We start from the raw sequence: 13,892 nt of genomic DNA, 5'->3' as shown, positions 1-13,892 counted from the left end.
CATCGATCGTCTGTGCTCGGCCTCCTGGCTGCCTCGGCCCCACCGTGGCCTCTGGCTCTTGGTGACATGGTAAACTGGGGCTGAGGACTCCGAGACGTGCCCTCAGGGACCGTCTCCAGCCCTGCAGGACCTGGAGGGGACACGACTGTGCAGATGGGGTGGCCAGGTGCTGATGGTCGGATAGGGAAGTGGGAGCAGGGAGGTCGTGGTGTTTCGAGGGATGCTCCAGTCCCCCTGGCGGGGACGTGCCCCTGGTGACGCGCCTGGGTCATCCCACCCCACATCTGACCCCATGGCTGCCCTTGGGACCCTCATGCCATGCTCCTGCCCTGTTTCACTGCTGTTGGCGGTCTCTTCTCCTCCTGCCTCGTTCCTCTGGTCCTCCTCGGTACTGGGTGGACGGACACATCAGCTAGGGCTGGAATGGGGGTGCTTAAAGATTTAGAGGCAACTTGGGGACAAGACAACAGGACTTTCGGGGCCCAGCATCATGGCTCCTGGTGGAGATCTTTGCCATATCAGTTTGGGTTATCCCAGTGGTGCTCCAGGGTGATGGAGGATCCCAAGGATCCAACAGCAGCGCTTCAGATTGAAAGGGGCAGGAAATCCGGGAGCATCAGTGAAGCTGCTCATTAATTGGGCAGCATCTAGAGATGTGGCAGGGAGCAGGAGCTCAAAATGCACCTTGGCAGCTGGCAACAGGTGTAAGAGCACCGGAACGGGAAGGGAACTTCAGGCTTCATCCCGATGACTGGGAGCCTCTGGCTTGGAGCGGGCCTGGCTGGTGCCGGCTGCCTTGCACCCTCGCACCATGAGGATGCCAGTCCTAGAGGGGACCCTGAGCAGAGGGTCCTTCTTCTGCACCAGCTCCTGGTGTTGTGGCAGGAGGAGAGATTTGTCTCTGAGTTTGTGGGATTATTTGTGGGCCAGCTCCTGTACTGGTGGCATCATGATGGTGCTGCTTGGGGTTCGTGCCCGGTCCGGCGGCTATTGTGATGATGCTGGTACATTTACACAGTGCAGCCCACAGGCTTTTGGGGTTCCCTGTGAGAAATGCAGCCTTGTTGCCTGGCCGACACTAGCATGCAGCAACCCCAAGAACTGAGTGGACGTCGTAGCTCCTGTGTCCCCAGGGCAGATGCAACGTGAAGAGCAGCCCAAGGGTGATTTTACCTGTCCCCACTGAGCCCGCAGAGGATGCAGTGAGGGCCGAGGTGATTTGGTCCCATCCCAACATTCCCAGCGACTGGAGCCAGGTGGATGCAGGTATCGTGGGCCATGCGCTGCTGCCCACCGGTCGATACGGAGCTGGCGTTTCTGTGGCGGGAGATAAGGTCTCTCTTGGCACAGCAGCCCTTCCCATGAGTCACGGAGTCAGCTGCTCTCCACGAGCAGCGGGGAGGATTAAAACCCGAGTGAGTGAGAAAGAGCCTTTCTCTGAGCAAACAAGAGATGGAAAAAAAAAAAAAAAAACCAAAAGGCAAGCCACTCGCTAATCCACTTAAGGCAGTTGTGTGCATGACAACACACGGGTGTCCCTGGATTGGTGTCGGACCTGTGTTTCCTGCCCCGTGTCTCTGGAGCACGTTCTGCTGGCACAACTTGCCCATAGCACCATGCAAACTCTCTCTGCAAGGTGGGAAGCCCTGAGGTCAGTGAAGACGGCCACGGTTGCCTCTGCTCTGCCTGGTGCTGTGGGCTTGGGGGTATTCTCTTGGTGGACCATGGTGGGTCCCTGGTGGCCTCTGCTCTGATGTGCCACATGTCCTTGGTACTGACTTGTGGACAGCTTGCTGTGCCCTGTGACACCTGGAGCCCTTGAGTGGTGGTCAGATGCTGTCCTTTGTCCTTTCATGTCCTGTGGCACTGGCAGGCACCGGGGCAGCAGAATTGGGTTTGCAAGCACGAACCCAACATGGGAGCCCCCTTTCCATGGCAGCAGTGTCCTTTCTTGAGTTTCATCCCTGTACATGGAATCAGTGGTGCAGCTGTGGGGCCTGGGGACCATCATCTGGAACCCAGCTCCGTCTTGGGGTCTGTTTGCAGGGTTTGGCCCTGGACGTGGCTTGAGATAATGGATGACCGAGGTCCTGAGGTGGTTTGTTTAAGTGTAGCCCCTGGCACATTGCCTGGCTGGGCGGCACCTAGTTTCCCTGCAGACCAACTCGCCTCCCAACAAGGCTTGAGGGCAGGATGCCATCTCCACCTCCACGTAGCACTGGGGGAGCCTGGCAGGGCTCTGAACTGAGGGAGAACTTCTCCAGCAAATAGTTTATCTGCTGGAAGATGCAGCTCAGGAATCCAGGGCAGAGTCTTGGCATCCTGGTCCCCAAATTAGAGTTTCACAGAGTATGCACAAGCCTGGTTGTGGTTCCCAGCTGCCCCACAGGGCCAGCTCAGGGAGCTGCGTGGGGCAGTGCAGGTGGGAAAGCTGCTACCGCAGCTGGTGACAGTGTGATTGCTGGGACGGAGGCATTGAGCAGTCCTGGGGGCTCCATGCTCCTCCCCAAGCAGAGGGAGAACCTGAAGGCAGGAGCATGTCCCATCCCTTTGATACCTCTGACAGCCAGACAGAGAGGGAAACCAGGCTGCTGGATACCCGGGTTCTCCTTCCCAAAGCTGTCAGAGCAGTTCTCTGAAGTGCCGACATCCAGCACTGCTACAGATGGTCCAGCAATGGGAGTCAACACATCTGGATATGGGCTACAGATGCCCCTTGGCCTCAGGCTCTTATGGGCTCATGTCCTTGATCTCCTGGCAGGTCTTGCTCCAACCCTGGTGAGGCCTTCCCTTTTGCTGGGAAGCCTGGTGCTGGCTGGGAAGGGAACCGACTTCTCCAGCAGCAAGCAGAGACACCATGGAGCCAGGCTGAGGGCAAGGAGTGCCCCAGGATGCATGGATCCTAATACCCTTTGGTGCTGGATCTGCCATGGAAAGCCACATGGGCTCCAGGTTGCTTCTCTGAGCTCGGAGCAAGGAGCAGAGGCATCGCCCAGGCCAGGTGGGGATGCAGTGGGGACAAGTCCGGCTGCCCAGGTGATGCGGAGGGCTGGCGTGGGCAACGCCGGTGCGTGCCTCCAAGAGCCGCGGCAGCCGCCCGCAGTAAATGCATGTCCCATCACTTATTCATGCGGCTGGGAGGCTCGTTCGGCTGCCGCGAGTCTCCGGCAGGAGGAATTAGCTAACTAGGTCAGGAAGGAGGGGTGGCAGAGCCGCTCGGCGGCTAATCCGCGCGGGCCCGGCAAGGCAGGCTGGGCGCTTTGGCTGTGTCCCCCGGTCTCTTTGTGCAGAAAAGCAGGAGTTGCACCGAGCGGAAGTCACGCTGGTACCCAGGGCAGGTGACGCAGCCCGACTGCTGGTCCTGGGCAACCAGAAAAGGGGATGCTCTGGCCAGCACGTGGCTGCAGCCCTTGGTACTACACCTCCCCCCCCCCCCCCCCCCACCGGTGCTGCAGCTGGGCAGATCCAGGTGAAGGATCCTGCTGTTATCCCTCTGCTTTGCAGCCGGGGTGCGTGTGTGCTGTCACCGCCACTACTGCGCCATCACGGGGAGCAGCACGTCCGTCCTTCTGTCCGACTCCCAGTAGTGAAGGGACAGGGCTGATCCTCCCTTTTCTGGGCTCTTACACGAGCAAACCCACCAGCACTAGCTGCAGAAATGCCGGAGGGTAAGCACCACACTGCGCAGCTGTGTGCGTATGTGCATGTCTGTGAACACACCTGCAAACGGACCATGCAAGTGCCACCAGCCCGTGGACCACGGTGCTTCACTGTTCTGGCCCAGGAGGGTAAAAAGGTATCAGGAACAACTGAATTCCTGCTGGAGATACCTACCTCCCCCGACTGGCTCCCCAAAGGCTGCCGGCATAGCCGTGTCCCGCTCTGATGTCATGTAGCATCCATTAATTATTGATGTAAAAAGCACTCGGTTAAGAACAGCCTCGTGCCGCACTGCCTCCCCCCAGCACGTCGCTCCGGCAGCGGGCCTCCCTGCCAGCACCCTGCTCCTCCGGGACATCGCAGCGGCCCCCGCTGTGATTTATGGCCCAGCACTGACAGTGTCCGGAGGCCACGGAACGGGCTGTCCCTGGTCCCGGCGCTGTCAGGGTTTAACCCTCTGGCTGCAGGAACGGGGAGAAGTGTGTGCAGAAGGGCAACGCTCGCTTTTTGCTCTTTTCCTCCTCGTTTTGGTCGTGAGTTCATGCTGGGTGATTGGTGTTTACGGCTTTGCATCCATCAAGGAGCAGCATGAGCGGGGACAAGCTGCTCACCCCAACCCAGGGCCTTTGGTTTCCCTCTTGCAGCCTAGTTTTGGGTTACCCCACACCTCTCCATGGACCTGGGAATCAGCTGTACCTCCAGAGATGGAGGACACTCTTTATCCTGAGTTTCCAGCTACCTCATTTCACCCGTTTGCCACCTCCTGAGACCAGGGTCCGGCGTGCACAGAGCAGCTCCCAGACATGTGCCCGGTCCTGGTTTGCAGACATGGATGGACAGAGTTGCTGCTGCTTTGGCAAGCCAAGGCCAGGGGTGCGGGACAGGGGCTGAACATTTTGCGATTCTCTCTCCTAGGTGGAGCACCTCTCTGGCCCTACTGTGTTCCCCTCAGAAGGCTTTAGTTGATGAAGGATGGAAAGTCCTGGTTCCCTTTACGCTGATCAGATTGGCTGCAGGAAGTTTCTTGCTCTCAGGGACTTTTTTTTTGCTGTCCCCTCTTCTCCATCACTTCCCTTTGCACCTCTGCAATTTTCTGACCTCTTTCAAGCAATATAGACAAGAATCTGCACCTGGGACCTGACTAATGCTGGCTGTAGACAAATAACCACCATTCCCTCGGGCTGTCCTGTTCCCGGGTACGCTTGGCTCTGCTGAAATCCATTTTGTTTCTCCCTAGGCTTTTACCGTAAAGTCCTTTCCAGTTTCGATCCGGCTTTGCCCTGAACTCTGCTGCCCTGAGGTGAGGTCTCGCTGTACTTCCTCGTGGAGGGCGCTGCGAAGCCCAGCCTTCCTCTGCCAGCTCTGCAGACCTGGGGCCATGACCGTCGGCCGCGCTTTGCTCCTGCTGCCAAGGCATCTCGGGGAGCTTGAGGGCGCCTGGTCGGCTCCGGTCGCCCGGAGCCCGCGCTGCAACGGATGCGAAGTGGGAGGTTAAAAGTGCAAGGGCCGATGGAGGAGATGGAGGAACAGACGACGCAGCAGCGGCTGGTGGGGAAGCGTGATGAGAAAGCATTTCTGGAGCCACTGAGGCACCAAATGGAAATAATGCAAAGTCATTTGCCCGCAGAAATAATCTGCCACGAGTGCGGGAGAGGCGAGGGTGAATCACGGGCAATTCCCTGCTCAGTGCCCTGATGTCGCCGCGACGGGGGGCCAGTGAGAAGGATATAGGAATGTAACTGAGAGAGTGATATAAGGTTACTATGTCCTTATGTGACTATGTGATGTCCTGGAGAAGCCAACGCAGGTTGGGTCAGCCTGTTTCAAAGAAGTCCTGGCAGGACTAGATGACAGTAATATGTTTGAAATATACTGGGGAAATATTTTGTCCTAAGATGAAACTGGGAGGCTCCCTGGTTGTCATGAGGGCCAAAAATATCTGTAGGTTCAGCCAGGATCATCAGGTGACTTTCCTGGAGGCAGGTCCCCCAGGCTGGTAAACACGATGGCACACAGCCGTGGCCTGGGAGTCCTTTACCTCCCCAAACGTCCCTGCCAGACTGGGGATACTGGTTGCCTGATGTAGCCCAAACAGGAAGCTCTTCTGGGCTGAAAACCCTGCAAGTTCATTGTGTTGCACACACACTGTAAATAGTTAGCAGAAAAAGTCTGTTTTTCTGCTCTCGTCTTGGAGAGAAGCCAGAGGGCGGATGATGTTGTCGCTGGGATGGAGATGTTTGCTGTCGTTAACAGAGGAGAAGATGAGCTGCATTCGCTCAGCCAAACGATGCTCAGCTCGGTGGGCGCGGGCCAGGCGAAGTGCTGAGACCCTGTGATGTACCACCGGGATTTCCCCAGGACGACCCTGCAAACCACCTACCCAGGCAGGATAAGGGAACGGTTAATTCAGGACTTTATCCACAAATAATTTCAGGCTAAAAATATCCCTCCTCCAGGCAGCACCATTCCAGGAGAGCACTCCTTGTCAGCCCAACTTGTTGCCTTTTTTGACAGGATCGTAGCTCCGACGGATAGAGACACTGTTTTGCCGTCTTGCACTCGTCTGCCTCCAAGGCAGCTGGCTTGGTCTCTCATCCCAGCCTGAATTAAAAGTGTGCATTTGATGCGGTGAATGTGCAATTAATACGAGGATTAAAGCCTGACTCCTGGCAGATTTGAACATGTAGATGAGACACCAGTGAGTGGGTCTCCCCCGGGATCGGTCCTTGGCTCAGCGCAATCCAGTGGTCTGATCGTCAGTCTGCAGGAATGCCTCTCCTCTTTTGGGTGGGAAAAGCAAGGGAGCAGCAAACACGCTGGAGGGAGGAGGTGACTGTCACAGCCTGAACCGAACCACCTGGGTGCACGGCTGTGATCTGCCAGCCTGAGCACGAGTCCTCCCTAAGAAGACGGAGAGGGCTCACGGGAACATGGGCAGCTGTGGGCATCAAGATAGTTCTGGAAAGGAAAGGGTTAAAGCCACTCTACGTCCCAGAGCTTTTCCTCAGAGTCTTCTGTGATATCCTGGCTTGAATACTGACGGACTCTCTGAGACTCTCTATTTCCACCTCTTGGTGTCTGGCAGTTGCTGGCAGCATCCCTTGGGCACTGCTGGCCCATGGCTCAGCCTCGGTGGCCCTCGGGCCATGGGTGCGCTTCTTCCAGTGCTCTGGAGCCCTGAACATCTCCATGCCTTCCCTCCTGTAGGTAAGTGCTGTCCCTTGTTTAAGGCTGTCCATGTTGCTGGATGCTTTTGGCCCAATACTGGAGGAGCTGCTGGGAGCAGAGATGCTGTCTGCGGTCACACGTTCTGTGCTGACAGAAGGGGCTTTGCACGCTCTGTAAATGACCATCAAGGAGAGCTGGATGCATTGCCCATTTACCCCCTCGCCTCCCTTGAGCCTTCAAACCACAGCCAGCCCATGGCTTGTTGCAGCAGCAGTCACTTCCACCTGCCCTGAGAGCAGATCAGGCCAGCCCAACCCATCCCAGGTGCCTTCCCCATTGGGAAAAGCTGGTTTGTATCTGCTTATCAGAGGTATGTAGTGCTTGGGTCATCTGCCCATGGCCAATGGCAGGACTTCGAAAAGTCACATCTGCCACACACATGTGCAGCATTCCCTTATCAGTGCTTTGGCATACATGGCTTGGAATGACAAGCTCGACTTTATCACCCTTTTGGCTCTTTTTCCTCTGCTCGCTGGGTTTCTTCAGTGTCCTGTTTCCTCCACGGGCTTGCTTTGCTTTGGCTAAATGCAAGGCGGGGGGGGGGGGGGGGGGGGCTGGAAAGGCTACGGTGTTGCCTGGTGCAAAGCAGCGCAGATGTCTCCAGGTCTAGTGCAGCAGGCTCCAGGAAAGCATTGGCTTCGTTCTGGCAGCATGAAGCATCAGTAAATTGTTTTTTCCATGATGCAGTGCCCACACAGCTGCGGCACCTTGTGCTGAACGTGAACGGGCCTGCCTGTGCTCCTCAGCCCACAGCAGTCTGGATGCACATCCAGGCATGATCCTGCTCCAGGTTATCCAGCTCTTTGCTTGGAGATGAACGGGGCTCCTTGCACTGATGCCCTGGAGCATGGGCTGGAGAACAGACACAGTTTGGGCTCTCAGCACAGGTCCTTCGGAATGAGATTCAGGGAGGTGGCAGGGCTCCACTTCATCCCTAGTCTACCACCTTGCTCTTGTGGGAACCTCCCTTCTCTCCTCCACAGTCCCCGCAGCCCATGGCAGCACAGCAAGGTCTTTGTGGGACCTGAGGAGCTCCCAGATGTGGTGTCATAGCAGCCCTTGGAGCAGGCTCTGGATGCAGGACCGGGACACCTGGGTCCCTCTTCCAGAAGCTGAGTGCCCCTCTTGTCCATGGGAAGGGCGATGGTCCAGGTCCGGGTGGCTGTATTGGGGCCTGTGCTATTATTAGCCACTCTCGCCCACGTAGGCAGCTCATTAAGTTTTTCCCGTTGTGGTAGCGGATGTGGGTCAACGTTTGAGGTTTCGTTGTTGATTTTTTTAATTTCCTCTTCAAAACAGATGAGTTTCCTCCTTGCCTGCTGACGACAGATGCCGCTGGGGGCCGGGCACGTCACTGGGGCGGCAGGACGCCACGGCTGATGGCCCCTCTCTGGAGATAGGCAGCGCTTCGCGGCCCACCCCGGGGCTGCCCGGTAAGTGATGGAGCGGGGGGCTACGTGGAGCGCCCGCCGGCGGAGCAGCACGGAGCGGGGCAGCGCTCTTCCTGCTCGGGGCCGGGGCACGCGGAGCGTCGCAGGGGAAGCGGGGACCTGGGACAGGCAGGCGGAAGAGTGAGAGGTGGATGGACCCAATTTGCAGGGCAGAGATGAGGGGTGTGGAGGCAGCGGGGAGGCCTCGTGTCCGGGAGAAATGACTCCTGCACCTGGAGCAAAGAGAAGCCCCTTTCGCAGAGGGGTCAGGGAGCAGAGCGAGGACAGGAGGGACTGATGGGGACCGAGCTGGCGGTGGCAGAGGGCAGGGTGGGAATGGGCTGCTCCGGGATGTGCTAGAACAAGCAAGACACCGTTTGGTGTCCCCGATCCATGGACCTGGACGCCACGGCCCCTTGCTCGGCTCTGCAAAGCCGCGGTGTCCCTCGTGCCCTGGGGAGGTGGCAGGGAGGCAGATAAGTTTCACATAGGGTGAGTGCCAGCATGTCCCTTCCCCTCCTGCGTCTGCGGGTCCTGGGGGGCTGGGAGAGCCGATCCCGGCCGTGTGCAGCTTGCTCGGGCTGGATGTGGCCCCAGTGAATGTCTGGGCTGGGGTGCGAGGCCGGGTTGTCCCTGGCTGCCCAGCCACCCCAGCCTGGGGACCATCCCTGCCCGGGGAAGTCCAGGTCTGCTGGGCTGCAGCGAGCACCTCGGCTTGCCGCGTGCCTGTGCGCTCTTGTGCAGCCCTGTACCTTGAGGTGACATCCTGGCCCCGAGAGCCACGGAGGGGCTGGGGGAGCCAAGATTGGCTCTACCTCTGAGCGCGGTGCTGGGGGGAGGCTCCGCTCAGCAAACCCCCAAGGTTTGCAAGGTCCTGCCTGGGGCTTCAGCCCGTCCCGCATCCTGCCTGGGGCTGGTTCGGTGGGAGGCGAAATGGGGAAATGGTGACAAGGACGTGCTCTGTTTGCATCCTCCCTCCGCTGGGGACTTTTGGCACAGCTGTGGCCCTGTGTCACAGGAACGCCAGGCTGGGGGAAGGCCCTTTGCCTCTGGGGCCAGCTCCAGGCCAGGAGGATGCATGGCTGGGTCTCAGTTGCTTCTGCAAAGGGGCACCCAGGAGATGGATCGTATTGGCGGTCCCTGGGTGTGGGTGCCTTGAGCCAGCTCTGGACCAGACACCTCATGGTCCCTGTGGGGTGGGGATCGAGGCATCCCCTGTGAAAGCCCACCCTTGGGTGCCTGGACACCTGAAATCATCAGCCCTAGATACAAGCCTCCCACAGGCTGGATCACCTCCCTCCGGGAGTGAACCCCCATCTCCAGTGAGTCTCAACTCTGGGTGTTGGTGGATCATTTTGTGGGCTGCTTTTCCTTATAAGGTGTCTTGAGGAGGAGAAGCAATCAGGGCAAGGATGGAGGCTTGGGGCTGTGCTTGTGTAGGGGTTGTGGGGGTCTTGGAAACTGTGAGGGCAGCAACTCAGCCCACAGCTTGGGGAGCAGCAAGGGCTCTGGAGAAGGGACACTGTGGACACGGGCGATCCCCTGTCACTGGAGTGCAGACTTACAGCACAAAGGCTGAGCTGCGCTGGCCTTTGGCAAGAGGCGAGCATCTTGGCTGTTTCTTCAAAGAACTTCCCTTTCCTGACCAGCAGTGGTGGAGCAGAGGCCCAGATCTGGACAGGGATGCTCCTCCCACTACAGCGCCTGTGGGATGGCACAGGAAAAGGCTCAGCCCAGCTCCAGCCATGGGGACGTGTGGCAAGAGTGGATGGACCCGCACTGCTGGAGGAACCCTTCCCTCAAGGCTGGGGTTGGAAGACAGGAGGCTGTGGGACTTTGCATGGTTTTACTTGGGCTGGGGGCCTCTGTGACCATTTGGCTCCCCAGACTGGGCAACTCCATCCCTGGCCAGGATCCACCCTGTGGAAGGGAAAGATACGGTGGGAGGTGAGGGACCATGTGTCCATCATCGGCACCATGGAGAGGCATACGTCCTGGACACTCCCTGCTCTGGGCACCCAGGAGCCCAGATGGGTGCTCTCTGCCCAGGTTCTCCCCAGCATCCTGCTTGGCTGGTCCCTACACCAAGCATCGCACTACGCACTCCATGAAGCCATGGAGCTGTCAGCCCCACAATAGCTACCTGGTCGCAGGGACCAGAGGCTGATTTTGAGTACAAAGCCTGCCAGAAAGGTCTGGAGTGACTTGCTGGTGGAAAAGGGATGAGCCCATGGGCTCACAGATGCTGAGGTCCCTGCTGGAGATCCCCCACCAGCAGCAGAGCTCCCTGGGGACAGGGCCTGGCGTGCAGCAGCTGTGCAACTTGGCTACTCTGACGGCTCTGGATTGCCGAATGTGAGCTGTTCACCTCCTCGCTCTGCAAGTGGGGCAAGGCAGAGAGGCTGCCAGGTCCTGGAAGCTGTGAAACAGCTTTGGTGCATCACATGTTGCCTGTGGTGGTGCCCGAAGCCTGACTTGGTGCTGGCCCATTGCCTGCTGACTGGACCTGCTGTGGGCTGGAGCATCTGCCCAGAGAACTGGGGCAGGATGGGGCTATCTGAGGGCAGCTGGTGCTGTGGATACGCCAGACAGGACAGAGGCTGCGTTTTCCCCACAGCCCATGCAAGTTAGTAAACATGGCTGCAGGTCACAGCTGGTGTAGTTGGTGTTTGAGGCTGTCTGCAGGCTCGGGCAGTGACCAAGGAGCATGGGATCCTTTGGGTCACTAGTGCTGGAGTCCAGGCTCCTTCTGGCTGCATCTAGGCTTGTCCCCCTTCTCCCAGATGTAGGATACCCTGCTCACCTTCCAGAGCTTGCTGCAGTGAGTTGCTGCCCTGGCACCGGGCTCTCCTCATTGAGATCCTTACAGGGCAGCAGGAATGGGTCCCAGCACGTGCAGGGATGGAGTTGTACCTGTCTGGCACCCTGAACCCTGGCATGGGCCCCCTTGGCCCTGGCCCAGGTTGTCCTCCCCAACTTCCCACTGATGCTCCTTCCCCCCAAAAGTACGTGGGACCAGGGATGTGCTAAAGCTGTGCTGCCTGGTGACACAGCCCCCCACTCTGCTCTGCATTGCCAGCTCAGGGGCTGTAGGATGGAGAGCAGAGATGAGCAGGGACGTGCACCCACCCTGCCTCTGCCTCCTTCTCCCTGAGGGGAAACAGGAGCCAGCGAAAATGCATGTCTGTTCCCCACCACGGATGGTCCCAGCCTCTGGAGGCCTTTGCCCTCCGCTGGATCGTGCCCGATCCCCCTGCCCTGGCCCCTGGCTGACAGCCTGCCTGTGTGCGTTATCTTGGCCCCAGCAGCACTTCCGTTTGCTCGTGCGCATCCAGGCTGCCCACAGCTCTGCCTGCCTCCAGCAGCTTGGTGCGGCGGGTGCCCGTCGTCACCCAGGGGCAATGCGTGGTCTGGGGCAGAGTATCCTGTAATGAGATCTGTTGCTAGCAAGGCCCATCGGGGCTGATGGGAGTACCCCATGCCCTGAACTCTCTCCCTGGCTCTGTGGTGCCCCACGCCCTTGGAGCCATGGTGTCAACCTCAATTGTGTATGCTTTTCTTGGCTTCTAGGTCACAGCCCAGATCTCTTGGAGATTTAGGACTTGCATAGATCATATGAGGAGACCACTGCACGACAAGGCCATGTGTCCATGGTTGGAGGGGGCCTTGTGTTGCCCTGTGGGTGGGCAGCAGGGTGGCCCACCCACCCTGGTAACACATATGGCAATGTGAGGGTCTGGCTTGGCAGAGATGCTGCACCTCTGAGTTGCCCCAAGGGACCACAGATCAAATTGAGACTGGGCTGCAAAGATTTCCTTGGTTTATGGACAGCCTAGTGTCTCCATTTCCAACTAGCAGTTAGAGCTGACAGCTAGTGACAAAGTGGAGCCTTCCTCTCTACATCTTGGAGCTGACAGCAAGATCCGAGCATGGGGTGTCCTTAAATGCTTGATCAGTTCTTTGCAGCCCAAGACACCCCTGGAATCAGCAGAGGCAGGTGTGGGTCTTCTCCTAAATAGTGCTGAACATCATGTTGGGGGATGAGAGCTGTGGGGTCCCAGCTCCTCCATGACCCTGGCCCATTTCCCTGAGCTCTGCTTGGGTTTGGGCTTGGAGCTGGGATCTTTACTTGCCACTGGCTGAGGGCAGCATGTCAGGACAGGGAATGGGTTGCCAAAGGGGACACTAGTGGAGTCGTCTGGTCACCCAGAGTGGTGGTGGCTTGCTGGGCCTTGATAATGCCTTGTGAAATGCATCCTGGGGAGAGGAGCCATGCACAGTCTCCACCCGGCATCTACTTTCATGGCTGTGGAACACGCCCTGGCACCTTCCCATGGATTGGAGTTGAAGGAGGCCATAGGACCCCTTCTACTCATGCCTCGTGGCCTGGACACAGCTTCACAGCTCTCCTATCCCTACAGGGTCTCCTCTGTGCCCAGCAGAGCCCCGGCCCACCTGGTGCTGCAGACCATGGAGGGTGCATCGGCGCTCAGCCCATCCTCGTGGGAGAAGCGACGCGCATGGGCGAGGCAGAGCCGGTGCTGGCGAACCACTGTCGTGGAGGAGGAGGCAGCTGCGGCCATGCAGGATGTCCCTGAGCTGCAGCCGCCTCACCTGGATGATGTCTTCCTTGAAGGTTGGGGGCTGCAGGGAGAGCCTGGGGTGTGTGTGTGCATGTAAATGTGCCTGTCTGTGTGCATGCGTGTAAGTGTGCATACCCACACCTGTGCATGCCCAAATGGGCGTATGAATGTGCGCGTATGCTTACGTGTGCACATCTGCACAAGTGTGCGCGTGCAAATGGATGTATGTGCAGATGCGTGTATGCAAATGGAGGTGCATGTGCTCACGTGTAGCTTGGTACATTTAGAAATGCGTGTACGTGCAAGTGGATGTATGAACATGCACATACTTGCAAGTGTGCACATCTGCTCACTTATGCATGCAAATGGATACAAATTTTGGTTCTGCACACCAGTATGTGCATGCCCACGGATATATGTGTGCTTGCATGTGCATTGGCACGTTCGGAAACACGTGTGTGTATGAATTTGTGGCATACACATGTGCGTGTGAAAATGGAATTGGAGTAGGTGTGTGTGTGTATGCGTGTGTGTGTGTAGACACATAGGCTGTGTATATGTGAACAGAAATCTATATACCTACACGTATTTTTAAGGGTGATGGAGTACTTTACAGTCAGCCAGTGGCTCAGTAACAGCCCCTGCTCTCCCTCCCTCGTAATTTTCTCCTAGAACACCTGAAAGTTTCCCTGGAGAAGTTTATTTTTTTTTCAGAAATAGCTCCGTTTCTTTTTGGAAGACCCACTCCCTACATCTGCAGCCTGGTTCTCCATGGGTAAATCCCCTGAGTGGGACTGGTGGCTCTGTAGGCCCTTGGATTCAGTCCTGGTGGCAAGGGGATGTGCATGCTACTGGTCTGGATGGGGAAGCAATGGGGACAGCAGAGGCAGGAGGCATGTGATGCCTTTGTGCTGAGACCGGTTTTGTGGTTTTCCAAGATTTTGAAGAAATGTAAGAAATAAAATCCCGGAGTCCCCTCTTTCTCTCTCTG

The sequence above is a fragment of the Rhea pennata genome, chromosome 29 (assembly GCF_028389875.1).
Source record: "Rhea pennata isolate bPtePen1 chromosome 29, bPtePen1.pri, whole genome shotgun sequence".
In the NCBI taxonomy this organism is placed as follows: domain Eukaryota; kingdom Metazoa; phylum Chordata; class Aves; order Rheiformes; family Rheidae; genus Rhea; species Rhea pennata.
The sequence above is the reverse complement of the archived record's forward strand: the minus strand, read 5'-3'. Positions refer to the sequence as shown.